The 26,306-nt window shown below is 42.7% G+C and overlaps 1 long non-coding RNA gene across 2 annotated transcripts in view; it reads right to left on the bottom strand.

Annotated features, from left to right (window-relative positions):
* LOC138976284 (uncharacterized) overlaps positions 1-26,306 on the bottom strand; it is a 50,477-nt gene that overhangs the window by 21,602 nt on the left and 2,569 nt on the right. For both annotated transcript variants that reach the window (XR_011458937.1, XR_011458936.1), the window contains exon 2: positions 4,514-4,591. This is a non-coding gene — a long non-coding RNA (uncharacterized lncRNA). The remainder of the gene's footprint in view (positions 1-4,513; positions 4,592-26,306) is intronic.

The raw sequence follows: 26,306 nt of genomic DNA, 5'->3' as shown, positions 1-26,306 counted from the left end.
GTTTAGAAAAAGAAACAAGTCGCGTAAGGCGAAATTACTACATTTAGTCAAGCTGTGGAACTCACAGACTGAAACTGAACGCACTGCATTTTTTCCCAATGACCGTAGTCCGCCGCTAGTGCAAAAGGCAGTGAAAGTGACGAGCCTGTTTAGCGCGGTAGCGGTTGCACTGTGCTGATACCACGCTTTACTGTACCTCTCTTCGTTTTAACTTTCTGAGCGTGTTTTTAATCCAAATATATCATATCTATATGTTTTTGGAATCAGGAACTGACAAGGGATAAGATGAAATTGTTTTTAAAACGATTTCGAAAATTTAATTTTAATCATAATTTTTATATTTTTAATTTTCAGAGCTTGTTTTTAATCCGAATATAACATATTTATATGTTTTTGGAATCAGAACATGATAAAAAATAAAATAAAAGTAATTTTGGATCATTTTATAAAAAAATAATTTTAATTACAATTTTCAGATTTTTAATGACCAAAGTCATTAATTAATTTTTAAGCCTCCATGCTGAAATGCAATACCGAAGTCCGGCCTTTGTCGAAGATTGCTTGGCCAAAATTTCAATCAATTTGATTGAAAAATGAAGGTGTGACAGTGCCGCCTCAACTTTTTACAAAAAGCCGGATATGACGTCATAAAAGACATTTATCGAAAAAAAGAAAAAATCATCTGCGGATATCATACCCAGGAACTCTCATGTCAAATTTCATAAAGATCGGTCCAGTAGTTTACTCTGAATCGCTCTACACACACACACACACATACGCACAGACACACACACACACACGCACACACACACACACTGAAGCACACACACGCACAGGCACACACACACACACACAAACACACACACACACACACACACACACACATATACACCACGACCCTCGTCTCGATCCCCCCTCTATGTTAAAACATTTAGTCAAAACTTGACTAAAGGTAAAAACACTTGAACACATGCCAGTATGGCTGCTCCTTGTGCACTGTGTTGTTGTGTTGTTGTTGTTGTTGTTGTTGTCGTCGTCGTCGTCGGCGTCGTCGTTGTTGTTGTTGTTGTTGCTGCTGCTACTTCTGCTGTTGTTGGTGTTGTTGTCGTTGTCGTCGTCGTTGTCGTTGTCGTCGTCGTCGTCGTCGCTGTCGTCGTCGTCGTCGTCGTTGTTATTGTTGTTAAATTAATTTTCCGGGTGGACAAAATGTCCACTTACAAAATCAAATCAAGAAGAAAGAAATCCCCAAACAGACCGCTAACTTTCCAAAATTCAGAATTAAAAAAAGACAAGAATGGTAGGTTTATGGATCGTTTAATTTAAAGACAAAAAAAAAACCACACGTTAAAATCACTAGAACTTCGACCCAACGGTTTTAAAAATGGACAGACATATACAAACACTTGGACAAAATAGAGAACATTAGCTTGTAAACTCTTCCATGTCGCCAGCCAGTCAATGATTAATGACGAACATCATTATTTGTATCATAAGTGTTTATCTGTCGGCCCACTTTGAAGACCGTTGGGACTTCTTCTTCTTCTTCTTCTTCTTCTTCTTCTGCGTTCGTGGGCTGAAACTCCCACGTACACTCGTGTTTTTTGCACGAGTGGAATTTTACGTGTATGACCGTCCCAGCCCTCCGACCGTCCCCTTCGTTCTGCTGCTGACCCACTCCGCCTTCACATCCCTCGCTCGAAACTCGCATCTGCTGGTCAGCGTGCATTTCCCTCCGCGGGCCCCTCCGTCTGGAACTCCCTGCCGCTTGAGCTTCGCCAGAGCCCCTCTCTTGACGCGATCAAGAGTAGGTTGAAGACTCAGTTCTTCCCGTAGCAATGATGTGTTGTGCCCCAAAAGACATTCTTGTGCTGTGCTCTGTGAGAGGTGTTTTCTTTGTGTTTGATATCATTTTGTTTGGACCTAGCTATTGATGTGTACATTGTTGTTAAACAGTTGTTTGTTGTATGTTTATCAGGGTTTGCTAGTGTGTGATAGAGTTCGTGTCCGTCTGTAGATGTTAGTTTCTTTGTTAGTCCTGTACGTGTTTACAACTCTTCGACAAGCGCTTAGAACTGTACCCACGGAATACGCGCTATATAAGCTTCCTATTGATTGATTGATTTTTACCCGCCATTTAGGCAGCCATACGCCGTTTTCGGAGGACCCGCTGAGACGAAGTTCTGGTGATTGTGATTGAAGAAGAAAACATCACAAAAATACACATGACGCACACAAGCTGTTCATGTTTGCTACGTGTCGAAGTGAAGGGATGATTTACAAGCCATCAGGCCTGAAAGTGGCGAGGATTTTATTCGCCATTGCGAGTTTAAACATGTAAATGACGAGTAGACATGTTAATCTACTGGACAAATGCGAGTAAAGTTTCTGAAGCAAAAGGTTGGTTTGGCGAGTAAAATTTGCTCTCTGGCTAGTAGTACATTTTGAGAAGTACTAGCCAAAGGCCAGTGGCCCACTTTGTGGACTTTCAGCACTGCCCATGAAAAAGCCATCCCAGATTTAAAAATTGAAGGACTGTGCCGTTAATGATATACGATACCGATACATGTACGCCTGGTGATGACCCTATGATTATTTTTCTACTGCTGATATGTTGAAGTCACCGAGATAAACGTCGTTCTCGAAAACCGTTGTCACTTCCTAATAGGGAGACACGCAGAAGAAGTGACATACTGTTTACATGGCGTCATTATTCACGCCATGACGTCTTTTTGAACTTTGCTTTGCTTTAGGCGTCAGATATTTCACTTCGAATCGATATTGTATGACTTTCAAGATAACTACCTCCTCATGTAATACAATCCATATCATATTCTGTTCGGAAATAACTCGAAAGAGCTGCGAAAGAGTGAATATCCTTGCTTTTTCAGGGACAGATATTTGTAGACGTGCTCCTGTCCTCTCCTCGCTAGTGATTGGCCCCTCCAATGTTTGTGGCCGTAACTGAAAGGGTATTCACTCGTTCACAGCCCATACAAACCTGGCAGAGGTTTTTTTTTCGGAATTCGACAATTGAGGCAAACTTTCCCACGTGGCATTATAGGCAGGTCACTGGGAAAGGTTGCCACAATAAAAGCAAGATCATTCACTCTGTTATAACATATACGTGTCTTGTGGGCAGAATATACCTGCGCAGTTTCAGCAGCACAGACGACGCACTGCATATTATCTATGCCGCGATGGGTGATTATGACGAGTACTTGGCCTGTTTTCCTTTCAAGCAACGTGTAGCGGGCTGGGATAATCTTCAGTGCGTCGTCGGTCCTGCTGAAGTTACATAATTATGTGAGCGGAGCCCCTTAGTGTCAGGATTTTCATATCTCATGTAAACGCCTACAAAGATCTGTGCTAAAGTGGCCGGTGGATTTTACGGGGACGAATTAAGCTATCTTTGAAATCAAGTAACCCTATAGTCATAACATTATATATGCTTCACTATTGTACCTTTGACTAGTGTTTCCTGTTGGCATATTGCTTACACACTTCACGTCAGCCCCTACTACTCAAAACTGTCTAGTGCAAATGGTTGAGAGGCCGAAGGTGTGTGATAAGAAACTCGAATAACAGTTACACTGAATATGCCACCAGGGCAAGCTATAAGGGTTGTAATGGATACATTTGCATTTTTGTGATATGTGATCGTGACTGCTGTAGTGTGGGCGCGTGTGTGTTGGTGTGTATGTCAGTGTATGTGTGGGCGTGTGTGTGTGTGTGTGTGTCAGTGTGTGTGTGGGTGTGTGTGTGTGTGCGTGATTTTACCAACACTACGCGAAATTCCTTGTGCTTTAAATGTTTTTTAATGTCACTTGGCTCAATAAATACTGTATTCTGTATTCTGTATTCTGTATTTGAGAAGGCTTTTCCGCATGCGCAACGCCTTACCTACCCATGTCTGTTAACGAAGTCAGTAGTAGTAGTAGTAGTAGTAGTAGTAGTAGTAGTAGTAGTAGTAGTAGTAGTAGTAGTAGTAGTAGTAGTAGTAGTAGTAGTAGTAGTAGTCGTAGTAGTCGTAGTAGTAGTAGTTGTAGTAGTGGTAGTAGTAGTAGTCGTAGTAGTAGTAGTAGTGGTAGTAGTTGTAGCAGCAGCGGCAGCAGCGGCAACAGCAGCAGCAGTCACAGCAGCAGTAGTAGTAGTAGTAGTAGTAGTAGTAGTAGTTGTTGTAGCAGCAGCGGCAGCAGCAGTAGTAGTAGTAGTTGTTGTTGTAGCAGCAGCGGCAGCAGCAGTAACAGCAGCAGTAGTAGTAGTAGTAGTAGTAGTAGTAGTAGTAGTAGTAGTAGTAGTACTAGCACCAGCAGTAGAAGCAGCAGAAGAAGCAGTAGAAACAACAGCAGTAGTTGTAGCAACATATCTAGATACATTGGATACATTTTAAGATAGTTGATCTGCACCATTATCTGATTGTTTATCTATAACACGTGTCTTGCAGAGTTAATATCTTCAATGCAAATCCACATATAATTGTACTCGGGTCAGTTATTAATTAAACAATACTCACGCGGTATCCTGGCCAACAAACCCGGCTGTTACAAGTGCGCCTGAACCACATTCTACTGAAAGCACTGCCGTCATGTGCCTGTCAAATAATAATAAAACAGAACATGAGATAGATTCTACTAATTGCCGGTGTAACACGAAATTTTTACTCCACGAAAAATTTACTCCGGAGTAAATATTTCGTACGAAATTCTTACTCCGAGTACACTTTTTGTACGAGAAAAAAACTCCCCAAGGCACGAAAAAATCACTCCCTCCGCGAAATTTTTACTTCCCATTCTTTTTTTACTTCCAGTAAAAATCTCGTACGCAAAAATGGTGGGATGCGGGCGAAGGGATAATGCCAATAAGTGATCTCGCGCACACGGATGTCGCGCTACCCTCCTTCCACCCACTCCACCACCAAGACTAACAGGGGACAAGGGAGTAAAAATGTCGTACACCTGGCATGGGAAGTTAAATTGCTCGTGTTGGGGTGAAGTAATTTATTCCTTATTTATTCGTCAGGGGAGTAACATTTTTGTACGAAATGTTTACTCGAAACTCACCTGTCTTGGGGAGTAATTTTCTCGTGCAATGGGGGAGTGCTTTTTTCGTAAAGGGAGTAACTTTTTCGTACGAAATGTTTACTCCGGAGTAAAACTCTCGTGGGAGTAATTTTCTCGTCAGTGTTACACCGGGTTGTGTGCGTTGGAGTCCACAACAAATCGCTCGGTTTCATCATCCATCTCAGTCGAACCGGATCGCGTCCAAGTGTGTGACAGTGACTGTGTTTATGCTTGCATTTGCCGTGTGTGTGTGTGTGTGTGTGTGTGTGTGTGTGTGTGTGTGTGTGTGTGTGTGTGTGTGTGTGTGTGTGTGTGCGTGTGTGTGTGTGTGTGTCAGTGTGTGTGTAAGAGAGAGAAAGAGAGAGAGAGAGTATGTGTGAGTGCGTGTGCATGTGAGTGTGTGAGTCAGTGTGTGTGCGTGTGCGTGTGCGTGTGTGTGTGTGTGTGTGTGTGTGTGTGTGTGTGTGTGTGTGTGTGTGTGAGAGAGAGAGAGAGAGAGAGAGAGAGTATGTGTAAGTGCGTGTGCATGTGAGTGTGTGAGTCAGTGTGTGTGCGTGTGCGTGTGTGTGTGTGTGTGTGTAGGTGGTTTTACCGACAAATGGGGACGATTGTCACTGGAGAGCAGTCAAATGGGGACGCTTCCGACAAACGGGGACGTCCCCATTTGTCGGCCCGTGCGACCCCATTTGACTGGATTTGAGCAGATTGAGCGACCCCATTTGACTGCTTCCTAGCATCCCTGTGGACAAACGGACTGGATTTTCACACAGATTCATACACATATTTTAGCTCTGCACTTTGTGGTCTGCTCAACTAAACCATGTGATTTTTATTATGTGACTTCAAATGACTTTACAGTAACTGCTTTCATCAGTTTATTCAAATGCAGTCAAACTAAAACATTTATTTGAATTAAAAAAAAAAAAGTTATTGCATTTAATATATTTTATTAAGTATATTTTGAAAGAGTTCTGATTATTTGATCACGGTTTTTTTTGTATTAAAACAAAAACAAACACAGAAACATATACATTCCTGTAAAAAAAAAAAAATGATTACAATTATTTTGTTATGAGATTTATTTTAGGTTAATTCGAAGTGTTGTGTCTCATTATTACATCTTTTTTGTCGTGTTTATTGCAATTTTTATTTATTTTATTCATGTATCCCTAGGGGTTTTTTGAAATAAATATTGACTTGACTTGACTTATTGCGAAGTATGAACCGCGTAGGGGGAGCAAAGGAGGGAGGGAGAGAGAGAGGTACGAATGAAGGGAGGGAGAGAGAGAGGTACGGATGAAGGGAGGGAGAGAGAGAGGTACGGATGAAGGGAGGGAGAGAGAGAGGTACGGAGAATGAGAGAGAGATAGAGGGAGCAAAGGAGGGAGGGAGAGAGAGAGGTATGGCAGAAGGGAGACAGAGAGAGGGGGCAAAGAAGGGAGGGAGAGAGAGAGGTACGGAGGAAGGGAGAGAGAGAGAGGGAGCAAAGGAGGGAGGGAGATAGAGAGGTATGGAGGAAGGGAGAGAGAGGCAGCAAAGGAGGGAGGGAGAGAGAGAGAGGTACGGAGGGAGGGAGAGAGAGAGGGAGCAAAGGAAAGACAGATAGAGAGAGAGGTAAGGAGGGAGGGAGAGAGAGATGGAGCAAAGAAGGGAGGGAGAGAGAGAGTTACGGAGGAAGGAAGAGAGAGAGAGGCAGCAAAGGAGGGAGGGAGAGAGAGAGGTAAGGAGGGAGGGAGAGAGAGAGGGAGCAAAGGAGAGAGGAAGAGAGAGAGGTACGGAGGGAGGGAGAGAGAGAGAGAGAGAGAGGTAAGGAGGGAGAGAGAGAGGAAGCAAAGGAGGGAGGGAGAGAGAGAGGTACGGAGGAAGGGAGGGAGAGAGAAAGGTATGGAGGAAGGGAGGGAGAGAGAGAGGTAGAGAGTAAGGGAGGGAGAGAGAGAGGTAAGGATGAAGGGAGGGAGAGAGGGAGAGAGAGAGGTTCGGAGAAATAGAATGAGAGAGAGATAGAGGGAGCAAAGGAGGGAGGGAGAGAGAGAGGTATGGAGGAAGGGAGAGAGAGAGAGAGGGGGCAAAGATGGAGGGAGAGAGAGAGAGGTACGGACGGAGGGAGAAAGAGAGAGGAAGCAAAGGAGGGAGGGAGAGAGAGGGAGCACAGGAGGGAGGGAAAGAGATAGGTATGGACGAAGGGAGGGAGAGAGGGAGCAAAGGAGCGAGGGAGGGAGAGGGGTACGGAGGAAGGGAGAGAGAGAGGGAGCAAAGGAGAGAGGGAGAGAAAGGTACGGAGGAAGGAAGAGAGAGAGAGAGGGAGCAAAGGAGGGAGGGAGAGAGAGAGATACGGAGGAAGGGAGGGAGAGAGAGAGGTACGGAGGAATGGAGGGAGAGAGAGAGGTACGGAGAAAGGGAGGGAGAGAGAGAGGGGGAGCAAAGGAGGGAGGGAGAGAGAGAGGTACGGAGGAAGGGAGGGAGAGAGAGGGAGCAAAAGAGGGAGGGAGAGGGAGAGGTACGGAGGAAGGGAGGGAGAGAGAGGTACGGAGAAAGGGAGGGAGAGAGGTACGGAGGAAGGGAGAGAGAGAGAGAGAGGGAGCAAAGGAGGGAGGGTGAGAGAGAGGTATGGAGAAAGGGAGGGAGAGAGGTACGGAGGAAGGAAGGGAGAGAGAGAGGGAGCAAAGGAGGGAGGGAGAGAGAGAGGTACGGAGGAAGGGAGGGAGAGAGAGAGGTACGAAGGAAGGGAGGGAGAGAGACAGGTACGGAGGAAGGGAAGGAGAGAAAGAGGTACGCAGAAACGGAGGGAGAGAGAGAGAGGGAGCAAAGGAGAGAGGGAGAGAAAGGTACGGAGGAACGAAGAGAGAGAGAGGGAGCAAAGGAGGGAGGGAGAGAGAGAGGTATGGAGGAAGGGAGAGAGAGAGAGTGAGCAAAGGAGGGAGGGTGAGAGAGAGGTACGGAGGAAGGGAGAGAGAGAGAGGGAGCAAAGGAGGGAGGGAGACAAAGGGGTATGGAGGAAGGGAGAGAGAGAGAGAGGGAGCAAAGGAGAGAGGGAGAGAAAGGTACGGAGGAACGAAGAGGGAGAGAGGGAGCAAAGGAGGGAGGGAGAGAGAGAGGTACGGAGGAAGAGAGAGAGAGGGAGAGGGAGCAAAGGAGAGAGGGAGAGAAAGGTACGGAGGAACGAAGAGAGAGAGAGGGAGCAAAGGAGGGAGGGAGAGAGAGGTATGGAGGAAGGGAGAGAGAGAGAGAGAGGGAGCAAAGGAGGGAGGGAGAGAGAGAGATACGGAGGAAGGGAGGGAGAGAGAGAGGTATGGAGGAAGAGAGGGAGAGAGAGAGGTGCGGGTAAAGGGAGGGAGAGAGAGAGAGGGAGCAAAGGAGGGAGGGAGAGAGAGAGGTACGGAGGAAGGGAGGGACAGAGAGGGAGCAAAGGAGGGAGGGAGAGAAAGGTATGGAGGAAGGGAGAGAGAGAGAGGTATGGAGGAAGGGAGGGAGAGAGAGAGGTATGGAGGAAGGGAGAGAGAGGGAGCAAAGGAAGGGGGAGAGAGAGAGGTACGGAGGAAGGGAGAGAGAGAGAGAGGGAGCAAAGGAGGGAGGGAGAGAGAGGGAGCACAGGAAGGAGGGAGTGAGAGGGGTATGGAGGAAGGGAGAGAGAGTCAGAGAGAGGGAGAAAAGGAGGGAGGGAGAGAGAGAGGTACGGTGGAAGGGAGAGAGAGAGAGAGGAAGCAAATGAGGGAGGGAGAGAGAGAGGTATGGAGGAAGGGAGGGAGAGAGAGAGGTACGGAGGAAGGGAGGGAGAGAGAGAGAGGGATCAAAGGAGGGAGGGAGAGAGAGAGGTACGGAGGAAGAGAGGGAGAGATAGAGGTATGGAGGAAGGGAGGAAGATAGAGAGGTACGGAGGAAGGGAGGGAGAGAGAGAGGTACTGAGAAAGAGAGGGAGAGAGAGAGAGAGGGAGCAAAGGAGGAAGGGGGAGAGAGGGAGCAAAGGAGGAAGAGAGAGAGGTATGGAGGAAAGGAGAGAGCGAGGGAGCAAATGAAGGAGGGAGGGAGAGGGAGCAAAGGAGGGAGGGAGAGAGAGAGGTACGGAGGAAGGGAGAGAGAGAGGGAGAGCACATAAGGGAGGGAGAGAGAGAGGTACGGAGAGAGGGATGGAGAGAGAGAGAGGGAGCAAAGGAGGGAGGGAGAGAGAGAGAGGTACGGAGGAAGGGAGGGAGAGAGAGGGAGCACATAAGGGAGGGAGAGAGGGAGAGAGAGAGAGACAGACAGACAGACAGACAGACAGACAGACAGTTTTCACGCAAAAATGTTGTAAGGGTTGTGGCGTGTTGGAAAGGCGTTTGCCTCCGAAGCCGGTTTTTCTTCACTACGCAGAAGACAGAAACTGCAGAGCCGCTCTTCACTAAACTTTAAGTCTCTGTCTGACTGTTTGTAAACCGAATGTGGCTCTGATTGTATAACTTTTAACATCATTGGGATGAAATAAACACTCGATTTTATCGTCCCATCCCCCCAGATTACGTATGTGGACGGCCACTTATACCAAGGTGATACAAAGTACTCAATTTTATCCAATCTTAACAGATATTTTTAAATATCTTATCACCCCCACTCCCGTCATCCTTCTGTTTTTAACCAGCTCCCGATTTTTTTTTTAATTTTTAAATTTTTTTTTAACTATCGTATAAACCAATAATAGGCAATTTAGACCTTAATTTAAGCCCCTTAATTTTCGTTCGTTCGGTGTTTTTTCCCTATAACCCAGATCATGTTCTTAAAAGGCTAACACTACATGCCTATAGGACATGAATATATTTTGTCTGGTCGTAAGGAGTTTGAGATGAAAAGTGTTGTTTGATGCCAGCGCGGTAAAACTAGTATAGACATAAACTAGTATAGACATGTCCCTGGGTGTTACGATGACATCAGAGTTTAAACTGTTCTTTTTCTAAATTATTGTGGTTATCATTCTTAATTAGCGAGCCAATCCATCAGAGAAAAATGAAAAAAAAAGAAGTCATTTTCTCATGTCTCAAGGGAAAACCAGTGCCTTGCCTGTCTAAAATCACCTCCCGTTTGAGGAATTTTGCAGCCAGCGCAGTTACTTACAAGATATATTAACGTCCTGCAGGCATAGATTGTTGGCCTCGGACAGGACTGGGGTAATATGATAAAAACAAAATAGAGGAGGAAAAGAAAAGGGCAAGATCAAGCAAGCCCGACCGTGATAGGACCCAGGACCCACTCTCCATGAGTTCGGGAGGGGGGGGGGGGGCAATAAGAGATATATGTTAAGGTCCTTGTAAGAGGAGTATTAATAATATTTCCTTTATATACGTTGACTTCCTAAGGGATTGGCAATCTAGTGGCTGCTCCGCCTGGCGTCTGGCATTATGGGGTTAGTGCTAGGACTGGTTGGTCAGGTGTCAGAATAATGTGACTGGGTGAGACATGAAGCCTGTGCTGCGACTTCTGTCTTGTGTGTGGCGCACGTTATATGTCAAAAGCAGCACCGCCCTGATATGGCCCTTCGTGGTCGGCTGGGCGTTAAGCAAACAAACAAACAAACCCGAGTGCCAACAACAATAGGATGAGCATCAGAAGTGAAGATAAAGAGGGAATTTTTTTCTCTGCGCGCGCGCCAGCAAGCAGGATGTCTCAGAACTGAAGCGGTAATAGTATGATCTAATTACAGGCGATGGGTTTATGGGTCACGTGATTATATATATGAAGTCTTCTATCGCGCGCGTATCTCCAGACTCGGACTCAAGGCGCAGGGATCTATTTATGCCGTGTGAGATGGAATTTTTTTACACAATACATCATGCATTCACATCGACCAGCAGATCGCAGCCATTTCGGCGCATATCCTACTTTTCACGGCCTATTATTCCAAGTCACACGGGTATTTTGGTGGACATTGTTTTATCTATGCCTATACAATTTTGCCAGGAAAGACCCTTTTGTCAATCGTGGGATCTTTAACGTGCACACCCCAATGTAGTGTACACGAAGGGACCTCGGTTTTTCGTCTCATCCGAAAGACTAGCACTTGAACCCACCACCTAGGTTAGGAAAGGGGGGAGAAAATTGCTAACGCCCTGACCCAGGGTCGAACTCGCAACCTCTCGCTTCCGAGCGCAAGTGCGTTACCACTCGGCCACCCAGTCCACGTGATGTGGGGGCGGAGCCAAACATTGGTTGATACTTACTGTGTTGACATTAGTTCATTGGCCCCGCCCCAACATCATATGACTTACTAATCCATGGGCTATCATTGGTTCATGTTTTTGGCGCTAAACTATCTGACAGGTAAAGAACTATTTTGATGTGACACGTTATTACTTGTATTATTATTGGTGCAAATACGCGCAGTGTTTAAAACCACTTGGCGGACAGAACTGTGCATTCTCACAATTCGACACTTACTACATCCATAATAACCACACCGTTGATCAATCGCTGAGAAATGGCACAAATGACAGTTGGGGAAAACATTCAGAAGTTGGAATGATCTTACCGAACGGCTGGCAGACTTTTCCAGAAAGAACGATTTGGTGTACGAGGTCAAATACAGTCGTGCTGTTCAACTTGCGAACAAGAATTCAAAACAGCCTTTTCCAGACGAACTGAAGTATGCATACGCAAAACTTGTGTGCAAGTACTCAGGAAAAGGACGACTCACAGGCCGAGGTGCGAAGAGGAGCAATGGGTAAGCGGATTAATATTTAGTTGCTATACTTCTTATGCGTCCTTGTCACAGATAGTAAGTCGTATGAATGTTTAATTTTAATATTATTATTTTTTTTTATTTTTAGGTTTACAATGTTTCAACATTCATTCCAGTATCGACTGACATTTTAACGAGTGCGGAAAGTCTGTCTGTCTGTCTGTCTGTCTGTCTGTCTGTCTGTCTGTCTGTCTGTCTGTCTGTCTGTCTGTCTGTCTGTCTGTCTGTCTGTCTGTCTGTTCTTTCTTTCTCTCTCTCTCTCTCTCTCTCTCTCTCTCTCTCTCTCTCTCTCTCTCTGCGCGCACTTCTTCTTCTTCTTCTTTGTCGGACAGATTTTTCCCACAAATGACCAGGAAACCAGATTACGTAAGCCGTGTCAGCTGTACCCTTTGTAAAAGTCAGCGTAGCTCGAGAACGGCATTGAAGTATTTTCGGTGTTCTTTACCTTGCCCAGGAAGCAGCGCACACTCGAGTCAAGGACGTCGTAAAATGGCCCTCGGTCAAGTTTTCACCGAGAACCATTTTATGATGTCCTTAACAATTATAAGGATAAGGATAAGATTTTATATAGTCCATGAGGGTAACCTCACAGAAATTCGGGCTGCTTTCTCCCTGGGGAAAGCGAGCTGCCATACGGCGCTACCCATTTTTTTTTTTCCTGCATGCGTGTATTCATGTTTCCAAGCCCTGAGACTTAATGCAGTGTGAGATGGAATTTTTTATACTTTATTCCAAGTCACACGGGTATTTGGTGGACATTTTTATCTATGCCTATACAATTTTGCCAGGAAAGACCCTTTTGTCAATCGTGGGATCTTTAACGTGCACACCCCCAATGTAGTGTACACGAAGGGACCTCGGTTTTTCGTCTCATCCGAAAGACTAGCACTTGAACCCACCACTTGAAAGGGGGGAGAAAATTGCGGCCTGACCCAGGCCTGAACACGCAACCTCTCGCTTCCGAGCGCAAGTGCGTTACCACTCGGCCACCCGGCCGGCCACCCATGTGTTAGTCGGCTTAGAATATGCGCGCAGGTTTCAAAGTTTTGATCCATTCGATTATCTCAACAGACATCCTTTGATTGTAAAGTTGAATGCGGGCACATGATGGTTGAAAATACTTAACTTGAAAGTTTCCCGCTGTGGTAGATTTTTATGGTGGTTGTCACACAGGCAGCGACGGCTTTACTGGTCGGAGCCAGTTGTGCGTTACCTCGCTTTTGCCTTTAATGACTGACTGACTGGCTGACTTTGGGGATTGACGTCCTCTTAGGTAACTAGGATCTATTTGGGAACATTTACTGTGATACTGTAAGAGGAGCAAGAAAAGAAAAGAAAAAATATTTTTTTTAAAAATAGGGTATGAGGGGGGGGGGTAGAGGGGGGGAGGGATGAGACCATGGAACTAGTTTTTAGAAGTTATGCAATAACACATTTAAACATTGTAGGATCAGACCACCTCGCCGTATCTAATCTTGGACTCCGTACGTTATTAGACGCGAAAGTGCAATACTTAATGATCCGCTCAAAGCACTGTTGAAGCAACAATTTGTCTTTTGGTCGCAGATAAGGACATACTCTATCAAAACATGTGAATATACGTCTCAAGCATGACTAAACGCCCCGAAGGGCTCCGTCTAGTAACTCTATTTTTGATATCGTTTTTTAAATGTCAGCAATTTGCAATGAGGTCACCCATCATAAAATAAGGTTATTAATTATTTCCATACGCCATCTAAGTGAAACGGAGGCATTTTGTATCGCTGATTTTATTTACAAACTGCTCTTGCAGCGGATCATTTGATCGGAACTAAATAAGTAAAGTGAAAATAGGTAAACAAATATATAGATGGATAAATCAGAAAACAAGATTGCAAAACATAAACACGTTCATAAAACATGTTAGTTTCCACTATTGCCGTAAACAAGTTCTCTGCAAAAACATTGAAAGTCAAATACTGTTTTCGCCTCTGTTTCTTCTTGTTGTTGATTTTTTACATTAATTTTAGTCAAGTCTTGTAGATTTTATCTTTGAAATATTTGCTTTGTGTTTCGTAACAGAATTAACTATGGTATTGTGTTGCTTAGTACTTGATGCATGAATTGGCGTCTCGCAGAATTAAACGCCGCTGAGGAAGGCCTGGCAACAGGTCGAAAATTTGGGCTGCCACTTGAAATTCTTTGTTAGGCTTTTCTTTTCCTTGATTTTGTTGACATCTCTCTCTCTCTCTCTCTCTTTCTCTGTGTATGTGTGTGTGTGTGTCTCTCTCTCTCTCTTTCTCTCTCTCTTTCTCTCTCTCTTTCTCTCTCTCTTTCTCTCTCTCTCCCCCTTTCTCTCTCTCCCCCCTCTCTCTCTCTCTTTCTCTCTCTCTCCCCCTCTCTCTCTCTATTTTCTCTCTCTCTCTTTCTCTCAGTCTCTCTCTCTCTCTCTCTCTCTCTCTCTCTCTCTCTCTCTCTCTCTCTCTCTCTCTTTCCCTGTCTGACAAACACAAATACACACGCACTAACACACACAAAGCAGCAGGCCGGGATGCGGCAAATTGGGTAAGGCAGACTGGGATACGGCAAGTTGGGAGAGGCAGGATGGGATGCCGCCAACGCATCTAGCAGTGCACATTCTACAGGGGGGGGGGGGGGGGGGGGGCGTTCTTTTAAATCAAGTTTTGCCCAGTGTTGATTTTGCCGGTTTTGGTAATCCTACATTCCTCCGTGCGCATTTAAAACTATTTAGATGTTTTGCTTAAATTTTGACTTGGAGCGAATTAAATTAAAACATCTTGTTCGTTGTGCTTTTGTTTTAAATTAAAGAGTATTCCATTTCTAAATTAAATATCACTTGCCTGTTAGCTCTTTATTGTTGTTGCAATAGTTGTATATACTTGGAAGAAAAAAAAGGCATACAACGAGACAGTTATGGTAGCCAAAGAAGCAAATATGAATAAGAGACCTTCCTCCGTTTTTACGTTTTACTGACAGATGACTCAATTCGTCATCAATGACTTGTTATTGGCGCCACAAAGCCAAGAACTCACCCTTTTTCCTCCGGCGAGTATGACTCCAGGGCGTAACTCCACACACTCAGATTTGTTCAAGTGGTCTGTATTCCCAATGGGTAGGGAGGGGGGGCATGAAACCTGCTTAAGTGTGCCAGGTAACGTGTCACTATTTCAAGAAAACAAAACACCACAAAAGCTTCTTGTGTGATTAAAGAATTACTCAAGCGAGCGATAAGTGTGTGATCACATCCGTTCTGTACCCCAGAACAGCTTTAGAGAATGCGTCATACTCATTCAGCTATTTCCTTGTTCATGATCGAAAAGAATGGAAAGCTCCAAAACAAAAACACTCTTTGGAACTTTAAGCAAAGGGTTCTCTGAAGTTTCAACAATCATTTCAAGATATTGCCTTGACCGGGGAAAGATAACATAGATGGGTAAAAGCCGGCAAATATTTCATGAACTGATACACGTAAAATTGACGGGTGTAAGCCAGCAAATATTGTATGGACTATAAAAGCCTAAAAAGGAAGAACAGTGTTCTTGTTACGGCGATGACCTTAAAGGTTATCTCACAGAATGTTGTTTGAAACCCAACAGAAACAAATAAAAACAAAAACAAAAAGGTCAGACATTTAACGTAAGAGTTTAGAATAGGATGCTTCGAAAAACTTATTGAATTAGTTATACATGTATACATCTGTTGAAGGCTTCTCGGTACCGTAAATATAAAAGAAGGCGAACATTCAAAGAACTATTGAGGTAGGGGTCCAAATCAAAAGTAACGAAATTGCCTTACTTTTGTTCTTAACCAATATACATTCAACATTTAATATACATGCCAAGCGTGTCAAGGGTGCTGCCAATTGTTTCTTTCAGCATTTGTTGAACATTTATTAACACTGTTTCTACAAGTAGACCCAAATTGATTTAGTCTTAAATTCCAACACAACGGGTTTTTTCTATACTGCATTTTACGTTTGACAAGAAACCTGATTTAGACCACTCAGATACGGTATTTGCAAAATATTTATCTCTTTTATATCATTTTTCAAAATTGTTGTTTATGAAATCGAAAATCACATCGAAAAATTTCACTATTCGATGTTCCCTCACTAATCTGGGTGTGAAAGGTTTTATTGAAGCAGACACCGGGGCTTGCTAAACGATTGCCGCTTAAGCGGAGGGGAGTCAAGCGTGATTAAGTGCCTGGCCTGCCAATTGACACCTACCGGCGAAAACACACAATAGGCCACAAGGAAGTTTTCTTTTGTCGGAGAACAAGGAAGAGGCATGCTGGCTGTCTCTGGATCATAATTATGTAGACTATCTTTGAATATGTCCGAGTTTGTTTATGTTTGAGAAGGAGTACGCACAAGACAGACAAGCAAATAACATATAGACACTAAACAATCTAAGTAGTAAATGGATTTATGCTGATCTGTATGTGAGCAGCACACGTCTTCAGATGTCTATAAAAAGATGTATGAGCAACTGCAGAACTAAAACAGGCAGAATATTATGAAGCATCGATTGGAGATAACTATTGCGAGCATGACCAAAATGTGAAATCATGTTTTTGACAGTTTTGAACTGCCAACATGAAGTGAGGAAATGGAGTTTATCTTTTAAGCATTGCAAGGGGTTCTGGAACTGTCCGAGGGGGTATTGGGAGATAAGTGTTTCCATACATGGTGTACCTCAATCAACATTAGACATTCAGTGACTTTAAAACAGCCCTTACAGGCATGATCAGCGCGTTTTCCATGGATGATTGCGTTCATGTCTTTGATGAATTTGTCTCGACATTGCGCGTGTGTAACTTCACAACGAAGGGGTTAATTTGTCCAGTACTTTGAGTTTAAGAAATAATTGTTATGGTCATATTTGTTGTGCAAAAACTTCAGTTCGACCATTTTACACAGTTTTGAATGTTTATTTATTTATTTATTTATTTATTTATTTATTTATTAAGGAGATTTCTATAGCGCATAACGAAAAGCACTATGCGCTTTACAATATCACTAGGTATAAGCACACGCAAACATACTCTGATTAAATAGAACTTAGCCTAACAAGACATACTAAGAACACTAAACATTTGAGTTCATACAAAAATTGAGAACTAAATTAAATACTGGACAAGCGATTTAAATAAGCTTAAGGCCTACACCAACTGCAATGGGCTAATTCAAATACAAAAGTTTAGTTAACTATAAAAGGCAGTGCATAAAACTCCATAATCCTAAGAGGGTCAAACAAATAAGAAACATAAGACTAGATAGTGTCTGTAAAAGAAGCCGACATTTACCCTTTTCTCCAACATTTGTTCCAAAACACACCTCCGAATGATTGTCGATGACTCGAAAGCTTTCCTATCTTGTGATTGCCTTGAACCTAGCTACAACTGCTTTGTGTTTAATAACTATCATCATGTATTGAATCCCGTGCTCTTTCTTCGGCGGAGGTGGGAGGGGGGGGTTAGATATTTTGCTGGTAGTATTTTTTTCGACCGAGTTATCTATATTCGTTGGGCAGTTTTCTTTGTCGGACAGATTTTTCACACAAATGACCAGGAAACCAGATTACGTAAGCCGTGTCAGCTGTACCCTTTGTAAAAGTCAACGTAGCTCGAGAACGGCATTGAAGTATTGGTGTTCTTTACCTTGCCCAAGAAGCAGCGCATATGAGAATACGTCACACACTCGAGTCAAGGACGTCGTAAAATGGCCCTCGGTCAAGTTTTCACCGAGAACCATTTTATGATGTCCTTAACAATTATGTGTTAGTCGGCTTAGAATATGCGCGCAGGTTTCATTGAAAGTCAAATACTGTTTTCGCCTCTGTTTCTTCTTGTTGATTTTTTACATTAATTTTAGTCAAGTCTTGTAGATTTTATCTTTGAAATATTTGCTTTGTGTTTCGTAACAGAATTAACTATGGTATTGTGTTGCTTAGTACTTGATGCATGAATTGGCGTCTCGCAGAATTAAACGCCGCTGAGGAAGGCCTGGCACTTGAAATTCTTTGTTAGGCTTTTCTTTTCCTTGATTTTGTTGACATCTCTCTCTCTCTCTCTCTCTTTCTCTGTGTATGTGTGTGTGTGTCTCTCTCTCTTTCTCTCTCTCTTTCTCTCTCTTTCTCTCTCTCTTTCTCTCTCTCTCCCCCTTTCTCTCTCTCCCCCCTCTCTCTCTCTCTTTCTCTGTCTCCCCCCCTCTCTCTCTCTCTATTTTCTCTCTCTCTTTCTCTCTCTCTCTCAGTCACTCTCTCTCTCTCTCTCTCTCTCTCTCTCTCTCTCTTTCCCTGCCTCACAAACACAAATACACACGCACTAACACACACAAAGCAGCAGGCCGGGATGCGGCAAATTGGGTAAGGCAGACTGGGATACGGCAAGTTGGGAGAGGCAGGATGGGATGCCGCCAACGCATCTAGCAGTGCACATTCTACAGGGGGGGGGGGGGGGGGCGTTCTTTTAAATCAAGTTTTGCCCAGTGTTGATTTTGCCGGTTTTGGTAATCCTACATTCCTCCGTGCGCATTTAAAACTATTTAGATGTTTTGCTTAAATTTTGACTTGGAGCGAAATAAATTAAAACATCTTGTTCGTTGTGCTTTTGTTTTAAATTAAAGCGTATTCCATTTCTAAATTAAATATCACTTGCCTGTTAACTCTTTATTGTTGTTGCAATAGTTGTATATACTTGGAAGAAAAAAAAGGCATACAACGAGACAGTTATGGTAGCCTGATTTAGACCACCCAGATACGGTATTTGCAAAATATTTATCTCTTTTATATTATTTTTCAAAATTGTTGTTTATGAAATCGAAAAATCACATCGAAAAATGTCACTATTCGATGTTCCCTCACTTAATCTGGGTGTGAAGGGCTTTCTTGAAGCAGACACCGGCGCTTGCTAAACGATTGCCGCTTAAGCGGAGGGGAGTCAAGCGTGATTAAGTGCCTGGCCTGCCAATTGACACCTACCGGCGAAAACACATAATAGGCCACAGTTTCTCTATTTTTCACATAACGTTTCACTCTTAAAGTTTTTAACAAAAGGTGGTCCTTAGTTTTAACATCTTTTTTGAAATAATATATGAATTAAAGATTATGCTTTTAATGGACACATTTTCACACACATGACCAGGAAACCGGATTACGTAAGCCGTGTCAGCTGCAACCTTTGTAAAAGTCAACGTAACTCGAGAACGGCATTGAAGTACTTTCGGTGTTCTTTACATTGTCCAAGAAGCAATGCACTTGACACACTCGGGTTGTGCTTGGTTTGGCCATAAACACTATCTAGTCAAGGACGTCGTAAAATGGCCCTCGGTCAAGTTTTCACTGAGAACCATTTTATGATGTACGTCCTTGACTATTATGTGTTAGTCGGCTTAGAATATGCGCGCAGGTTTGAAAGTTTTGAACCATTCGATTATCTCAACAGACATCCTTTGATGTAGTGGAGTAGTGGTAGGTGTCACGAAATGGGATATAAGTCTGTGATAAAGGTGATGTTTATTATTATGAAAATGTTCGTGCCACCCACGCGCTTTTTCACGCTAGAAGCCAACAAAAAAGTTTATTTCATGTTGATTAATCACATTACTTATGAAAGTCTTATGTTTTCTCGTGCGCACGTGTGCGTGTGTGTGTGTGTGAAAATATTAAACAGCTGTGCTTTCATGTTACCATTCAGAGAGTGCTTTGATCATAATTAAGCTTTAAGCCCGCGTGAGAAACAGACGATACTTCTGCACGTATGGTTTGATATCTGCCGGGAACATTTTTTATGACTTGTATAATTTGACTGATTAGGCAAAGGGATTACACGAAACCGACTCAAGCCTTGTTGAATGTCAAAGAATTCAAGCATGCCGAAGTGTCTGTACGGGCCTGAGGAAAAGCACCTTCGGTAACCGTTTCATGTCCAATCCTAAAACGTGTATGGGAATACTTTAAGCATAACATTCGGGTGGTTTTTTTCCGAATAGAAAATATATAATACATCCATGCGATTTTATGGAATAACTCTGTTAAGTGTTTTTGTTATTGTTGCCAGAACAGCATGATCATATTCTGTAAGATAAAATCGGTTATTGTCAGTTTGTTTGTTTCCTTTTGTACACAGCGAAAACAAAATCGAATAGAAATTATACATCCATGCATTTTTTATGGAATAACTCCCTGAAGTGGTGTTGTTGTTGTTGTTGTTGTTGTTGTTGTTGTTGTTGTTGTTGTTGTTGTTGTTGTTGTTGCGAGAACAGCTTGATAATATTCTGTGAGATAAAATCGGTTTTTGTTAGTTTGTTTTATTTTGTACAATAAAGATATTAAACATTTTTCGCCAAGATTTCATGGTCTCGCCTAGGTGACAATGGCCGCAAGCATAAACGTTGTTTTGACCACGAGTTGAATGTATGTAAATTTCTATTTGTGTCCCCAGAATAAGATTCTATTTGGGACATGAGGTGGTTGTACGCTAAGAAAAAGCTGGGTGTGTGGGGGTGGGGCCGGGAGGATGACGGGAGTGGGGCTGTACAAGTTAAAAGTTGCGTTGATAAAAGTTATAAGCGTTTGGTATTGGGCGTTGAGAATCATCCAATACAATTGACACTGGACATTTGAAGACGCAACAGTGGTCGACACGGGGAGCATCATAAACACCGCCCAATTGGATTGCATGACTTGACCGTCCTGCAGTGATGTCGTTCTCGTCGGCTATTGGTCAGTGGATTTTGAGAGCGCACGTGCCGGACAATTAAGGTGTTCATATGATTGGTTAATACACTGACACGGTTCTCACCCCTTTGAGAGGTCGTGGCCTACATAAAGTTAGTTCGTTTCGCAAATTAGCAAAAGTCCTCAAAAAAGTCGATAGTCACAGAGACTTTGTGTTCATAACAACCCAAAAACCAGAAGAAAAAGACCTGAGAGGCTACCTGGAGCTCTGCCTCACCTCTATGGTGACTGCTAGGCAGAAGCAGAGCCCCGAGGCTCTCATCAACTTATTAACGGATACCTACTGTTTTGTGACAAAAAATAAAGTGTCCGTCCCTAAACCAGACACCTATCTCATGGCCCTCAGCGCTCTCGCGGGGAGCAGAGATCTGTCGTCTGAGGAAATTCTCACAATTAAAAAATCACTGTAAGTCCCTTGTAATTCTGGACTCCCTAAATGGGGGGCAAAATAAAATAAAGCCAGCATAAATATATGATCGTCATTTGTCAACGGTATTAACTTAAACAAAGGGGACACACAGCTCGCAGGGAGGGAAGGGCATTGCCCCACCTCGCGGGCGTGTGCGTGTTTTTTTTTGTTTTTTTTCCTGATGGTTTTAAACTCCTGTTTTCGGATTACACAATAAACATAAAAACATGATTATATAAACGAGAGGATAGCTGTTTCCTCTCTCAGTTAATACTGCTAATGTGACGTCGCCTCCCCTGCGACTATTGTAGTGGCGGGGAGGTCGACGGACAACGCAGATAGATCTTTTTTATCCTATTTAAAATAAACAAATGCCGCATAGCAACTCATGCGTGCGTCAATGAAATGATGTATCCAAATGTTACTACCCTATAGAAGATCAGTATTACGTTTTGCGCATGTTCTTTATATTTTTCTCACAATGTTGTCACTTTTAAACCTTCTAACAGGTGGTCCTGAGTTTTATCTTTTTCTTAACGAAACTAAAATTGAATTAAAAATCCATGTTTTTAATTGTCCTTCCCCTAGGAAGTCAACGCATATAAAGGAAAAATTATCCCCGAGTATATTTCTCATTGCCCCACCCCCCTCCCTTATTCATGGAGAGCGGGGCCGGGGTCCTATCACGGTCGGGATTGCTTGGTCTTGCCCTTTTCTTTCCCTCCTTTTCTTCTTTTAGCGTATCATCAACTCAGGTCCCTAAAAGGAAAATTTCCTGTGAGGACGTAAAGGACCCCCCCTTTTTTTTTTACAAATTAGCAATTGTCCGGTCAGACATCATATGGTGCGGGTGTTAAATCTGTCAGTTTGCAAGAGAGATAATTCGAGTTTGTGAGACTTGTTGCATACAGTGGTAAATACCTGATTTTGATGACTTTGGTGATCTTTCTCAGACGGGAGGAATAGCAGAAAGGCAAGAAAATAAAAGTGAGTGATTTTGATTCTATTGATTGTGCCTATGATTAGGTTAGATTGAATAGATTAGATTGTGCAAGCAGGATTCCACCATGGAATACATTTAATTTATATGAGGGTTAACGTTGTCTGCACCATCTCAGAAAAACTATCATATTTTGATCTAAAAACATCATCTCGGTTATAATGTAGTATATAACAGCCTAAAGCATGTCACATTTTATAGAACAAACAAAAAAAAATAATTTCGCTAGTATCGTGTACACTACATTGGGGTGTGCACGTTAAAGATCCCACGATTGACAAAAGGGTCTTTCCTGGCAAAATTGTATAGGCATATATAAAAATGTCCACCAAAATACCCGTGTGACTTGGAATAATAGGCCGTGAAAAGTAGGATATGCGCCGAAATGGCTGCGATCTGCTGGCCGATGTGAATGCGTGATGTATTGTGTAAAAAAACAAATCCATCTCACACGGAATAAATAAATCCCTGCGCCTTGAATATGTGCGCGATATAAATTGCATGCATAAAATAAAAAATGAAAAAGATTAAAAAAATGATAAATAAATCCCTGCGCTTAGAACTGTACCCACGGAATACGCGCGATATAAGCCTCATATTGATTGATTGATTGATTGATAGTATTTTGCGTGTGATATTTTCCGAGTGTGATAAAACAAGTTAGAATGACAATAAATCGGAAAGACTTAGTTAGGGTTAGAGTGGTAACGCACTTGCGCTCGGAAGCGAGAGGTTGCGAGTTCGACCCTGGGTCAGGGCGTTAGCAATTTTCTCCCCCCTTTCCTAACCTAGGTGGTGGGTTCAAGTGCTAGTCTTTCGGATGAGACGAAAAACCGAGGTCCCTTCGTGTACACTACATTGGGGTGTGCACGTTAAAGATCCTACGATTGACAAAAGGGTCTTTCCTGGCAAAATTGTATAGGCATATATAAAAATGTCCACCAAAATACCCGTGTGACTTGGAATAATAGGCCGTGAAAAGTAGGATATGCGCCGAAATGGCTGCAATCTGCTGGCCGATGTGAATGCGTGATGTATTGTGTAAAAAAATTCCATCTCACACGGCATAAATAAATCCCTGCGCCTTGAAAATGTGCGCGATATAAATTGCATAAAATAAAACATAAAATAAAAAATAAATAAATTTCTGCGCTTAGAACTGTACCCACGGAATACGCGCGATATAAGCCTCATATTGATTGATTGATTGAAAGACTTAGTTATCGTACAGTAACAACATGTCATTTAATTACTTGATTTTGGGATAGTTTCGGAGCAGTTTTGAAAAAAATTATTGCATGGGTTCAGTCTCGTTTTCACGTCCAAATCGTCAGAAAACTTTCCAAAATGTAAGACAAATTCTGCAGAGCAGCTGAGCTGCTCTTCACACAACTTTTCTGTCGGTGTCTGTGTGTCTGTTTATCTTTCTCTCTATGTCTCTGTTTCTCTGTCTCTCTCTTTCTCTGGCTCTCTCTCTCTCTTTGTCTGTCTGTCTGTTTGTTTCTTTTTATATTTAGTCAAGTTTTGACTAAATATTTTAACATCGAGGGGGAATCGAAACGAGGGTCGTGGTGTATGTGTGTCTGTCTGTCTGTGTGTCTGTGTGTCTGTGTGTGTGTGTAGAGCGATTCAGACTAAACTACTGGACCGATCTTTATGAAATTTGACATGAGAGTTCCTGGGTATGAAATCCCCGAACGTTTTTTTCATTTTTTTGATAAATGTCTTTGATGACGTCATATCCGGCTTTTCGTGAAAGTTGAGGCGGCACTGTCACGCCCTCATTTTTCAACCAAATTGGTTGAAATTTTGGTCAAGTACTCTTCGACGAAGCCCGGGGTTCGGTATTGCATTTCAGCTTGGTGGCTTAAAAATTAATTAATGACTTTGGTCATTAAAAATCTGAAAATTGTAAAAAAAAATAAAAATTTATAAAACGATCCAAATTTACGTTTATCTTATTCTCCATCATTTGCTGATTCCAAAAACATATAAATATGTTATATTCGGATTAAAAACAAGCTCTGAAAATTAAATATATAAAAATTATTATCAAATTTTTTTTTTCGAAATCAATTTAAAAACACTTTCATCTTATTCCTTGTCGGTTCCTGATTCCAAAAATATATAAATATGATATGTTTGGATTAAAAACACGCTCAGAAAGTTAAAACGAAGAGAGGTACAGAAAAGCGTGCTATGCTTCTCAGCGCAACGAATACCCCGCTCTTCTTGTCAATTCCACGAGCACTGCCTTTGCCACGGGCGGTGGAGTGACGATGCTACGAGTATACGGTCTTGCTGCGTTGCGTTGCGTTCAGTTTCATTCTGTGAGTTCGACAGCTACTTGACTAAATATTGTATTTTCGCCTTACGCGACTTGTTTGTCTCTCTTTCTGTCTGTCTGTCTGTCTGTCTGTCTGTCTGTCTGTAAAGCTGTCATAACTGTTCCTTTTATTTCTATCTCTTTCCTTGTTTTTGATTAGAATTTTGACTGTCTGCGGGATGAAAAAAAGAGCATTTTAGCATTTCTTATTCTGTTAGTGTTAAGATAAAGATCAATTCAATTCAATTTAATTCAATTCAATTCAATACAATTCTCTCTCCCTCATTCTCATTCTCATAAATCAGACTCAGTGTTTGTGTTATACTGCCTTGCTCTACTGAGTGTGTGTGTCATACCGCTTTGCTCTGCTGAGTGTGTGTTTGTGTTAATTACGGTCTGTCTGTATATTCTTTTGTCTGTCCGTCTGTCACTCAAGGGTAAACCGGCACGGTTAGCCTAGTGGTAAGGCGTCCGCCCCGTGATCGGGAGGTCGTGGGTTCGAACCTCGGCCGGTGTCACGATTTCATCTTTCGCCTGTGTACATATTTCCCCCTCGATATTTACTCGAGACTGAAATGTTGTTTCCTGGTAAAATTAAGAAGGGAAATTATTTATGGACGAAAAGCATGTCAGTTTCTTGCATGTGAAGAAAATTGGTTGTGAAATTAAATAGATTTCACTCCCAAAATCGAATTCTTCGAAAACGTGTACCGAGTGGTTACGTCCCTTGAGTAAGAAGGGAAACATTTTAGGATGAATCAAATTTCTAAGTTAAATAAAATAATTGGTTGGACAAATTTGGCCCCATGAATGTAAGGTACACAAGGTCGCTCATCAGTACTATCGAAGGGTGGTTTTTTTGTTCAGTGTAGAGTTTATACTAGATCAACGAGGCCGAAAATCGAAATATCAACACGGCGAAAGATAAAAACGTCACACCGGGTCATACCTAAGACTTTAAAATTGGCAATCTAGTGGCTAATCCACATCCCATTTTGGTGCAATCCCATTTTTGCCGCCGTCCCATTTTTTGCCCCATCCCATTTTCGCGACATTTCACAAGCCAAGCGTCATTTTATAAAATTTATAATTTTGAATGATTAATGAGATGAGGATGATTATAATGATGATGCTATGGATTTCCAATTTGGATTGAGACTACGTGACAGGGCATTTTACTAACATGTCATAACAAAAGCGCGACATCCCATTTTGACACCATATCCCATTTGGCCGCCATGCCGTTTCACCGTATTCCATTTATCCCCCATCCCATTGTCGCGACATTTCACAAGCCAAGCGTCATTTTACTACCGTGTCATAACAATAGCGCGTCATCCCATTTTGACACCATCCCATTTGGCCGCCATCACATTTTTTATTTATTCTTCTTGCCAAGCCTCACTATACTACTATACTGCGTTATTCAACTAGGAAGACATTCCGTTTACGCCAAATTCCATTTTTGCCACAATCCAAAATGTCGCGAAATAGAGATGGCGGCAAAATGGGATGACGGCAAAACGGCATGGCGACAAAATGGAATGTGGCGCTAGTGGTTTGACACGGTGGTAAAATGACACATGGCCTATGATATGTCGCAAAAATGGGATGGGGCAAAATGGGATAACGGCCAAACGGGATTGCGCCAAAATGGGACGTGGAGCTAATGGTACATGACATGGTGGTAAAATGACACTTGGCCTGTAAAATGTCGCAAAAATGGGATGGGGGCGAAATGGGCTAACGGCGAAACGGGATTGCGCCAAAATGGGATGTGGAGCTAATGGTACATGATATGGTGGTAAAATGACACTTGGCCTGAGAAATGTCGCCAAAATGGGATGGGGGCGAATTGGGATAACGGCGAAACAGGACTAATAGATCCCTTGACTTGGGGTAGTGCGACTCTGTCACTGCTAGCTTTCCACTCGGAGGAAGCGACCGGAATTTCCCAACGATGGGACATCCTAGTAATGAATGTTTTTTTTTTTTTTTAATTCTTAAAATTAACAGAGTCGCGCTACCCCAAAAGTCAAGGAATTTCGTGTTTGTCCCTTGACTTTG

Source organism: Littorina saxatilis, linkage group LG9 (assembly GCF_037325665.1).
Source record: "Littorina saxatilis isolate snail1 linkage group LG9, US_GU_Lsax_2.0, whole genome shotgun sequence".
NCBI lineage: Eukaryota > Metazoa > Mollusca > Gastropoda > Littorinimorpha > Littorinidae > Littorina > Littorina saxatilis.
Note: the sequence above shows the minus strand (reverse complement) of the source record. Positions and strands in the feature narration are given on the sequence as shown.